Here is a 12,056-nt window from a genome sequence, read left to right on the forward strand (position 1 = left end):
GGTAACTACAATATTGCCACAGGGATACGAAAGACAGTTCGAGGAATATAACTAATAATATTGTAAATATTTTGTAGGGTGTTGGATGGTCACATATATATATATATATATATATATATATACACACACATGTATATATATATATATATACATGTGTATATATATATATATATATATATACTGTCATGGGACATGGAATATAGTGTGGGAGTGGAGTCAAGGTAATTGTAACAGATATGTATGAGATGGTGGGAGTGGGGCAGCGGATTGGTGAAGGAGGTTGTCACTTTGAGGGGTAAAAAGTATAACTATTGCACTGTGTTGTACAGCTGAAACTAATTTTAAAAAATGTTTATTTCACCATAAAAAATAAATTTAAAAAAAAGAAAGAAAGAAAAACACACCTTAACACCCATCCCCTGGTATGTATTGTATGGACACAGTTTTCAGGAGTGACACAGCATGGCAGGTACAGAATAACAGCAGTAGGGAAGATGATGAGAAAAGTTTTCTAAGCATGAGATGACTATGCTTATCCATGCAAATGTAAAGCACCCATCCTTCCACTAAAACAGGCCATTCCTATATTTTCTATCATGATAAAACATACCAGCATCCATCCAATTGGCCAGGTCAGACGATTTGTAATTATCTGTCACTATTCCTTCTCTCTACCCCTCAAATCTGTTTGGTTTGTGTTTTTAAAATATTTAAAGTCTCCCCTATCTACCTTCCCCCTGTCCTGAGTCCTCCACATCTTCAATAGGTTGTAGTACACCCGCCCTTTGACTAGATTCTCACCTCCAGTCACCCATCTCCACACCAACAGAGGGACTCTTCTCAAGTGAAAATTCCCACTTTACAAATGAGGAAGTTGAGACTCCAGGAGGTTAATTAACTAATTTGTTAAAGTTCATAGAGTTACTTGGTGGTAGAGACAGGCTCAGAGCTTAGTCTCTCTAACTTCAGAGCCGACCCTTTTAACTTCCTATCAAACCATTAAGAGAATGAGATGATCTTGAAAATCAATGCCTGAACTTGCCACATACTCTCTAAATCAGCAGTTCTCAACCTGTGGGTCACGACCCCTTTGGGGGTCGAACAACCCTTTCACAGGGGTCGCCTAAGACCATCGGAAAACAAAAAGATACTTACATTACGATTCATAACAGTAGCAAAATTACAGTTATAGAGTAGCAACGAAAATGATTTTATGGTTGGGGGTCACCACAACATGAGGAACTGTATTAAGGGGTCACAGCATTAGGAAGGTTGAGAACCGCTGCTAAACGTTTCTTAAAGATCATATATTTCCTCAATTCTAGGAAGTCAACTTAAATGTACTATGATCTCCCCTTTCTAAAGAAGAAACTGTGCCTCATTCAACATACAGATATGCATTATGAGATAAACAGCAATACGTGTAAGAATTTTCACCTCAGAATAAGAGAAAATGCAGTTGCTGACAACAGTGGCTATAACACTGCAGGTGCAATGTGTTCTCATGCCAAAGCTGGACTGTTTGGGGGTATTCAAGTATATCTGAGGTCACAGAGGAAAAATCTTACACACGACTGGATGCACATTTCAGTAAAACAGCAGCCTAGACAGCTTTCAGTCAAATAGTACACTAGCTGACAAACAGAAATAATTTTTAACAAGTCCACCCTAACTTAATAAAGAATAGCAAGATGAGCCTGGTTTCACTGTAACACGAAGGTTCATCACACACTCAAGTGTTCAAGCAAAAGTTTGGGAAAATATCCTTGATTCTTTCTTAATTTATATTCATACAGATATGCAATATTAACATAGCTCATATGCTGGAATCTTGAAATGAATGCACGCATACTTGTTATATATATATATTAGAATTTATCCTTCCCAGAAAGCTAATAATAAGTTGAAGTTGACTTCATGGAACTGAGGAAATACAATAGTTAAAAAACCACTTGTGGCGTATGCAGCAATATAATGGAGTATAATGGAAAGAAAAAAAAAAGCATGCAGTCTACATTTTTCTCTTCCNAACATTTACCTGGGGAATTAGTGTATGAAATCATATATGGAATTATGTTCCAACTATGCACTGTTCAGCTCTAATCATAGTAAAGTAGGAAACTAGAAATATGACTAAAAAAAAGAATAATATGAATCTATTTCGAATTCTTAAGAATGTTAATAAGTACAGATACTGACTGATATGTACTTTTCCAAATAATAATAGAACAAAAATTTGCTTATTAACTGAAAGATATAGTTTGCCTTCAAATGTTCCAAGGCAGGACTATAAAACAAAACCCTAGTGAACTGCAGTGTAAATCTTACCACAGATATACCAATGCATCAACAAAGGGCAGAGTGACCCAAGGAGAAAAAAAATCCTGTGTTATCTTTAAGCAAAATTGTCTGCCTTGGGTTAAAGGAGAAACAGAACAAATTACTTCATGATGGCCAAATATAAAACAAAGAAGATTGTAAATGATGTCTTTGTATAAACTTTTATATGTGGGTCTTCACACACACACACACACACACACACACACACAAACAAAAACTGTATTGATGAGGTATGTCCACTCATAGCAGATTAGCTCTCCTCTTTTACATCATTCCAGGTAACCATTAGTGGATAAGTACTGAGTTCTAACGATATCAAAAGATCTAGGATTTTCTTTCCTGCTTTAAATACCAAACAACTGTGAATCTCTCAACTGAGGAGCTTAAAATAGAGATGATAGTGAAGAATGCCAGTTAGGTAGACTCATTTTCCCCCTGAATGAAACTTAACAGGGACCCAAATGGAACACTCACTCCCTGCTGACCTGGCAGCTCCCTGCCAATTTTCCTGCTAAAGTCATGAGCAGGTATATGAGGGAGGAAATGATGCTGTGTGTTAAGCATATGAGGGAGAACCAAAGTGTAAATTTGCTCGGATTAGACGAAAATGATAAAACTAATCCAGGCGCTAAAATCTGAAGAAGTTAAAAGATTTTTTTTAGCTGCTTCCAAACTGATAAAAAGTATAGGATTATTTTGGTCCATCTTCAGATTCTGATATCTTCAGTGCAAATCCCAAATAGCAAAAGACTCCCCATATCACTGATTTCACTGACTGCTCTCTCTACTTTGGAAGTCATTGTTCCTAAGCTCATTTTTTCACAGATAGACCTATGTTGGGAAGGTTCTTCCCATTGGACCTGTACAGACCTGTATCTATTATCTCTTATGGCACAAAGCATAATTTCTCTATTTGACAATGCTTCCTTAAAAGATGGACTTTGGCCAGATCTGAGTTTAATTCATGATCCAATCACTTATTAGCTATGTGAGGTTGATGAAGCTACTTTACATTTTGGGGTCTCAGTTTCTTTTATCCTGAAAAGGGAAATCAGAATAAGTCATTCAGAGGTCTGTTACAAGGATTAAATGAAATCATATAAAATTCTTGGTAGAATGCCAGCTATATATCTAGAAACCCTTGATAAATGGTGGCTATTATTAATGCATAATTTCTTACTCACACAGAATCATATTCTTATTAGGTCTGCTTTAACATAAGTAATATATGCAGCCTGCTGCCTACAGTAATTTCAAGGAGCATGCCAAGTTAAATCCAACAACACTCTAACATGTTCCAATACTTAAATTTCATTTAACAAGGAACATGAACTTTTATTTCATAGAGATAAAATTTTAAATGAAATACAACATGAGAGGTAACACAAGGATTTAAATTTGTACCACAGGAATACAAGATAAAGGTGACTACACAAAAACAGGGGGGAGGACGGGGAATAATAATTCAGGAAAAGTAATGAAGTACTTGTCTAAAAAATTCCTTGTGAATCATAGCATTAACAGTTAAATAAATTAAACCATAAAAATGTGGAAAAATATTTTCCCTATTTCTGGACAGAAAATAGTTTTCTAAGTTTTAAGAGATGGAGAAAGTATTGATTAGATTTACTAAAGATATCTCAAAACATACTTATGTTTCAAAACATATAAAACTTAAAAAGTAATCAAGTTTATACACCTGAAACTAATAAAAGAACTAAAAACAAAAAAGAAACAAAAAAGAAAACAGGGAAAGAAGAGAGAAGTTAAAACTTGGGACAGAAACAATGGATAGAGCTTTCATGCTAATTGTTTTCAATGTAGGATGAGTTATGCATTAAAAACAGATGCAGGGTAAACTAGTAAACAAAATACAAGTCAAAATAAAAAGCAATTAAGTTTGTGAAAACAGTTGCAACTAATACAACTTTAAAAAATTAAGACCTTTCGATTTAAAAAAAACAAACACCTCTTCTAAACCAATAAGAGAAATGCAGCTCTGAAAAAAGAATAAATATATAAATAGATCAAAGATAAATAAAAGATTAATAACTAATAATCCCCTCAGATTCAAGTTCACTAGTAATTAAAAATATAAATTAAATACAGTATCACTTTCCTCTATCACGTTAGGAAAGATTTAAATATAAAACTCAGCAGGGGGCTGGCCGAGTGGCACAATGGTTAAGAACTGCCTGGGGACGCCAGAGAGCCCCAGTTCGGATCCCACATATGAGGGCCAGTGACACTGACCTCTACAGCTAAGATGCTGAACAACAGCTCAACCTGGAGCTGGGCTGCCAGGAGTCGCCAGCGACGGTGTAGGCTACAGCCCCTGTGTCAGTGGCTTGCCATGGGCTACCATGTGTAGCCAGCAGCCAGCATGAGCGGCGGTCCAGGAGCCCACGACTGATCTGCCTCGCCCAGGAAGAGCGCAATGATGGTGCCAGCTCGGGCCAGTGAAGCAACGTCCTCCACAACTAGACTGAAGAACAAAACGACAGCAACTTGTCTGTGCCCCTTCCCCCAATTCCCCAGCGCTGTTCCCCTCCCCCAATTCCCCAAAAAAATCTTAAAAAAAAATACAACTCAGCAGAGAAGAGTTTGAAAAGATAGATGATATATACATATTTGAAGGGCAAAATATCAACTCAATGGAAAATGTTCACTAAGGGTTAATAAGGCTTTCATTGATTGTGGAGGTGAGTTGAGATGGTCACTTTGATTTTGATATAAGACAGGAGGAAATAGGAAAGTATAGAAATCATAGGCTGAGAATAACTTACAGCTATTTGCTCAAAAATTCTTTCATCTTTAGGTATACAAGTGATTCTTTCCAGGGACCTTAATATTAAAGAACGGAAAGAATCAAGAGCTCCGATTTTGAGGAGAGTGCTAGGGACAGAAATAAAGGAATCAAGTCTTACTAGAGGATGACATGTACAAAACAAGCTTGTTTTGACCCTCCCTGCCCTTTTAATTATTTACATTTTTTAAAGAATCCTAGATGAAAGTCCATGTAATCTGGAAAAGCACATTTGGCTCTTTGATTTTGGTTTTAATGACAAGTTTTCCAACTTAGAACAAAAAAATCATCTTAAAAACAAAGTTACAAAATAAAATATAATCATATGTTCTCTATTAGAATCCCTTAGATATAATCAAAGTATAAAATGTGTTTTTGCAGTTTTTGTCATTTGCTTCAGGATTATCTGCCATGTTCTACTAAAGAGGAGAATAGTTTTGGGGTGTAAATCTGACTATACTACCACAGAGAACGGGGGAAATCAGGAAAGCCAGAAAGGATATCTGACATTTAAAATATATAAAAATGTGTGTGTGTGTGTGTGTGTGTGTGTGTGTGTGTGTGTGTCTATGAGAGAGAGAGTTAACTATAGTCATGAGTGGAAAAGTACTTCATCCCAGTAGGGGGCAATAATTATTAGCTAGAAAAAGCCATAGTGATAAAACAACAATTATTTTTTTAAATCAAAATCTTTTAAAATTAAATTTGTGGTATATATACACAATGGAACACTACTCTGCCATAAGAAAAGATGAAATACTGCCATTTGCAACAACATGGATGGATCTTGGGATGATTATGCTCAGCGAAATAAGTTCAGACAGAAAAAGCCGAAAACCATATGACTTCACTCATGTGGGACATAAAACTGAAAGCAACAAAGGAGCAAGACAAATAAAGAAACAAAAACTCAAAATCTTAACTAGCTACTCTAAAAGCTGGTATTTAGCAAGCAAGTTACATTACCTCTTCACACCACTTTTGCCTGTTTATAAAATGAAACAGCTGAATGAAAAGAGCTTTAAGGTTCTAATTCCATTATTAATTTATCCTTTTCCTCTAATGTTCTATATGCCATGCAGTTATAGGAAAACTTTGACTGAAAATCTAAGCTGCTAACAATAGTAAAATAAGGCTTTCTTGTTCTGCTGAAAGCCTTTATGCCTCATTCTAACCACAAAGTTCTTCAACCTCTTCTTGGTGGTGATGATGGTGGTGGTAGTGCTTTTTTGCTTTTGTTTGTTTTTACAATAATCTCTTAATACTGAGGCAACTTTGGGTTTCTCTCACACTGGAAACTAGGTACATTTTTATGGCCATGACCAAAGAGAATCCTGGCTCTTATTTTACAATGTTTACATTATTTGTTATGACAGTGCGATATATAAAATTTATGCTTATAACTCTTTGGTAAGGTACCATCTTCATACCTATTTAACTACAGGGTAGTTATGTGGGTGATATATATCTGAAGAGAAATTCTAAATTAAATTATGATCCATTCCAAGCAAATTAAAAGGTTACCAAATTTTCCTATGAAAAGACCAATCTTGTTTTTCATTCCTAAGACAGATACAATTCAAGGTTAAACAAACAAGTTATATTCAATGTCTGGAAGAGGTTTATAAGGCTTCAACAGAGTGGAAACTTCTGGTAGCATACACTAAGAAGTAAAAACAATCCAAGTAAAAGTTGTGAATTACTCTATATTGAGCATAAAGCTTGATATTTTTTTCTGATTTACAAAATATTTCACATTCTGAGTTAATTATTTTATGTATAGTGGGAAAATAAAACACAATTAAAGATAAAATAAATTTCATTTTTATTGACTATCATAACTGAAAAAAAACAGCTGCTAGTTCTCAACTACTTTTTTAAAAAAATTAACATCCTTTTCTTTCAACATTTCTATTTTGAGGAGCAAATTCTTCTGACTGCAATGGAATATCTCCTTCCAGGTTTGAGAATTTTTAAGCCATGGTTTTCTATTAATTCTTTAAAATCCCTATCTCTACAATGGTAAATAAAATTAGGTTGTTCGCCTTTATCAGTAACAGTGGGAGCCATTCCACTCTACAATGCTGTGGGGTACGTGAGGATGGACCTAATCTCTCCTAAAATTCTTTCTGGGCCTTTTGGAAGCTGTAACGCTGTACACAGTTGGCTAGGGCATCATTTAACTCATCACAACAGTTCATGTGGGAGCAGCAACTAGCGGATTATGACAGATTTTATGAATTAAAAAATATTTTGGGGCTGTATATTCTGAATGTGTATGTGGTAACCAATATAATTATGAACTTTTGTTATTCAAATAATTTTATGAGTTCAACAAATATTGCTTGCACGGATAAACATACTACACACATATTACCATGATTGGTGGTAAAAAGAGAAACAAAACCATTTTTTTAAAAAGCATTGCTATTGTCTCAAAAGCATTTACCATCTACTTGAGGGGCTTTCCTTCAATTAATGAAAGTTTTCAAACATATTAAATAAAAAGTCTATAAAGAAAGGTGGGTTTAAGCTAAATATGATGAATGTTTTCCTTTAGTTCAAGTTCTTGAGTATTTGTTATATGATAGGTCTTGGAGGAACAAAAAATAAATTTTAAAGCCTGACTACAAGTAGCTTACAATCTCATGTGGAAAAAAAAGCACAAAATGTATTATCAGATTTGCAAAGTGTTGACACCGAGGTCTATACAGAGGCCACCATAGAAGCTGACGGTGGACCAGCAGAGATCCAGGGGAGGGATGCCTTGATCAGGAAGCGGGTTTTCAAGCTACATGGAGCAACACAAACAATTCCAGAAAGAAGTAAAGCAATATGGATTGTTTTGAGAAATACAAGATACTCAGTATTGCTGGAGCATAAAACAGAAGGGGACTCTTTCATGGGTGGGCAAGAGAGATGTGGAAAACAGCCCAGAAGGAATAGCAGAAGATGAATATAGAACAAGAGTAGCAGCTAAATCAAGAAGAGACTCATTGCACCAAGAAGCCTGACCTTTATCCGAGCAGTAGAGAGCCAGGGATGGAAGGGTTTTCAACAGGAAGCGAAGTGTTTGTGGGGGTAGGATTGATACCTCTAAGGAAAGCATAACAGGTGAATGGACTGGCAGTAGAACAAAAAGATGAGAAGCAGTGAGATCCATTGGGATGTTAATATTAATGTTTCAAGCCAGATTCACCAATCTTTCTTCAATAGATAGTTAACACATGATACAAAAGATCCCATATTCATTTTTATGTTATTTACAAATAAAATAAATAACTAATGTCAGATTGGCATTAAAGCCAAAAATAGTATTGAGAAGGCATTTCAAGTTTTAAAATGCTCAAACAGCCTCCAACTAAAATACATCCCATTTTAGACATTGTCAACCAATATCACAATTTTCTATTTCTTCTCTTGCTTAAAGGACAACTTTCTTCAGTTTCTTTTCATTGTAACGATTTTATTTGGTCTGTTTTCTGCCCCAAATTTTCACAGGGTACAACAGACACAAAATACCAGAAGGAATAAAAATAAAACAAATAAAAAGGCATAAGAGAGCAATATCATGTATTTATGCCACATATAAAGTGAATAAATAAAATATATTGAATAAAGAACTGAAATTGTAATCATGACCATGAGCTATTACCCAGAGGCAGTAGCAAAGGAAAGTTTAATTGAGAAATGGCTACTCTAGATCAACTATGGTTGCATTTTCAAAATAAACATATTGTTGTCAAAAATCTAAATCAAACTCATAAATAAGCTGGTAGGCAGAGCTTGAATAAGTACGAAGAAAAGGCTTGATTCAGAGGCTAAAACAAGCATGAAGTGAATGTAAAAATACAGTTTAAATTTGGATACCAGATTAGCCTTAACACATTTGTGAATAAAATAGATTTTAAAACATTTTGTATTATTTTAGAAATTATATATGATTTTAAGAAGTGATGCTGTACAGTTATTGGTGTCATTTTAAGATATTTACTTTACATTTAGACCTGTTCCACCTGCTATTTTGGATGTGGTTTATCCCACTGAGAAAGAGCTGGCTCCTGCATATCAGTCCTAATACTGTGCCAGAGAATTAGCTTCTCTTTCTACATCTGTTGGCCTACAGTTTAAGCTCTACAGCAGCTTTAAGATTATTTTTGTTTTTAACTTAAATATGTAATACAGAAAACCTCTGGAACTATAATCCACTATAATCTGTAACTTAACCTAAAAATGTTTAGATATCCTGCTAATGTTTATCTTGCACAATTAAAAAACCAACAACAATTGGGAAACTTTCACTGTATCAGTAGTTAAGTCTTGAACAACACCATACTTCCAATGAAACAACATATTCACTTTCTAAGCTACATCTAATACATATAAGACATACACATTTGTACATTTTGTGGGTTTTCTGGATCAGAAATTACATAGAAAATAATTTTTCAGTCCCCTTCAACACCACTGCTTTTATTATTGATCTGGGATATGCAAAGCCATGATGATAGATGAGCACACTGCAGCACTAGGAACTTACTGAGAAACGTGTAAAGGTGCTACACGTGACGAAAGGAAAAACAACCTAGGAATGTGTAGCTAGAGATGTTCATGTAATGTCTTTAGTAGAGAATCACATTTTGTAAGGAACCGATCTCACGAGTCACTTGGACAAGCCGAGAAACTCCCCTAAATGCTGAGTCTTTTGCACCTTGGATTAAGAAAACTGTTCCTACTTTTCATCACTCTTGGTTCTCTCCATTCCCCAAAGCAGTCATTATTTCGCTGTACCGCACTGCCAAATGGACACTGGCTTTCTTTTAAAAAGACCCCAGGTTGCTTGCACAGTCTGACAAGCTCTACCACATCTACCATGTTCATCTGAATTCCCTCCACCCCCACCCCACCCCCCATTCCATGTCTAGGCCACAGACTACTATAAACTTATAAAACTTCATGTTGTAGCACTGATATAAAAGAAAACAGGAATGCACCAATAGGAAACCTTCAAGTGTGACAGGATGAAGAAACAGAAATTTGCTGATAGGACACAGCATCAAATTAAGGTCAAGAGCCATTCCCACTGCCCATGATATTGAGCTGTGCTATGAACGTACACAGCATTCTTCACAACAGAACACAAAACGACGCTGCCACCAAGAACATTCTTCAACAGCAGGAAGCTCTCCCTTATTAGCTCTCACACGCCACACAGCCCTGTCCTTACAATGGTGCAGGGCAGTCATCAGGGAGATGGAGTTTACGAGGAAAAGCGAGACTGAACTGGCTAATTACTTACCTTCTCACTTATGGCAGGCTTGCTCGTCTAACTTTTTCTTTCCTCTCTTGTCATAGCTCAGCGGCACATGGTTATAATTCAGCAGAAGTTTGAACCTGACAGTTAAAAAGAATTTTTTTTTTAAGGAAAGAAATAAAAATTGGAAATTAACGTGCCCCTCCACAGCCGTCTTTCTTTCCTTGCCCTCTGTGTGCGTGTTTCTCTCTCGTTTTCTCTCTCTGCAAGGCAAGCTACGTAGTGGTCTATAAATATTGACCCTGACACTTGCTCAGGGCTTTACTTGCTCATGGCACAGGTCTGTGTTACTGAACACCGTGGTAATACTCGGCAAAGTTCTCAGCTGCTCAGACAAAGCTGTGGATTGGCTCACTACCCAGCAACCCTGTGCCTGCCTGGAAATACCATTTTGCTGCCAGCTTTACAGATGCTATGGGCCTTTCCTGAGGCCCAAATCAGGCACAGAAGGGCAATTATGAGGTTTGTCTGAAAAAATACAGTTTTCCTCAAGCAGGTGGAAAGAAGGGGGGGCTGGGTGAAGGGGAAGACAAGAAAGGAAATACTGCCTTTGTTTTCCTAAATGACATAACCTCAAGCCCTTTATAAAAGTCATACCTAAATATCATTCGGTCAAGCTTTATAAAAACTGAATTACCACATATTCTGAGTGTCCAAAAGGCGTAGGAAAGCATTTTTGTAATTGATTTTAATACTGCTTCTCATTGAATAAGACTGCGGTGACTGAATAATTGGCCACAAAGAAATGTTTCAACAAAAGTAAGTTCATTTCCAGAATGATAGATATACGCTAGAAAAGTATATTAATCAGATCAAATTATGAATTTAGTGGAAAAGAGCTAAAATATAATCTGAAAATTATATGGATCAACATATTATATTAACAACTACTAGATTTTCAATCATGACAATTTGATTTTATTTTACTTTTTTAGATTAAGGATAAAATCTGAGCCATGATGCTAGATGGTTTGCAGATGATATGAACAAGGTCACCCTAATATACATACACCACATACAATGTCCACAGTATGAATGAGAAGATAAATCAAGTCTTCTTGCCAAGAATAATCATATGTCCTATTTATTGAAATTTTCCCCTTTGATCAAATCAATGGTAAAGGAAACTAGAAATAATCTGGTCACAAACTCATTTCACAGATGAGAAAATGAACCCCCAGGCTGGTTAACTTACCCATGGTCACATGGCAGGTTTGCAGCAGAGCCAAAACTAGAGTCCTTGCCTCACTGCTCACAGAGCTGTGCTCCTTCTATTACAAGAGTGGTTCTCAAGTTCTTTTTAGGTTCGAAATCCTATCTTCATGTGAAATCTTACTGAAAACCTTACCAGTAAGCCAGAAAAATAACTAGCATAAAAATAAAAATAACCTTTTAGAGTTTGACGCTCCCAAAAAACTTATGCACAAGGATTAACTTCCTAGCAACCGAAATCCAGCTTGCCTTGTGTCGTTCAACAATTAATATTCATCCAATAAATTAACATATTACCAGGAACAGTATATAGCTAGGTGCTGAGCAGACAAAGATAAAACATAGTTCCTAGTCTCAGAGATCTTACAGTGCAATTTCAGAGGG

The 12,056-nt window shown here is 35.9% G+C and overlaps 1 protein-coding gene across 4 annotated transcripts in view; it reads right to left on the reverse strand.

Moving 5' to 3' along the window:
- The window catches only part of BMPR1B (bone morphogenetic protein receptor type 1B), a 408,951-nt gene that overhangs the window by 157,921 nt on the left and 238,974 nt on the right, over positions 1-12,056 (reverse strand). Inside the window, exon 2 of one of the 4 annotated variants that reach the window (XM_019647510.1) lies at positions 10,446-10,540. The exons of the other annotated variants lie outside the window; for them this stretch is intronic. The gene's annotated coding sequence lies outside the window, so the exon portion shown is untranslated. The remainder of the gene's footprint in view (positions 1-10,445; positions 10,541-12,056) is intronic. 4 annotated transcript variants of the gene reach the window in all.

The sequence above is a fragment of the Hipposideros armiger genome, unplaced genomic scaffold, assembly GCF_001890085.2.
Source record: "Hipposideros armiger isolate ML-2016 unplaced genomic scaffold, ASM189008v1 scaffold_112, whole genome shotgun sequence".
In the NCBI taxonomy this organism is placed as follows: domain Eukaryota; kingdom Metazoa; phylum Chordata; class Mammalia; order Chiroptera; family Hipposideridae; genus Hipposideros; species Hipposideros armiger.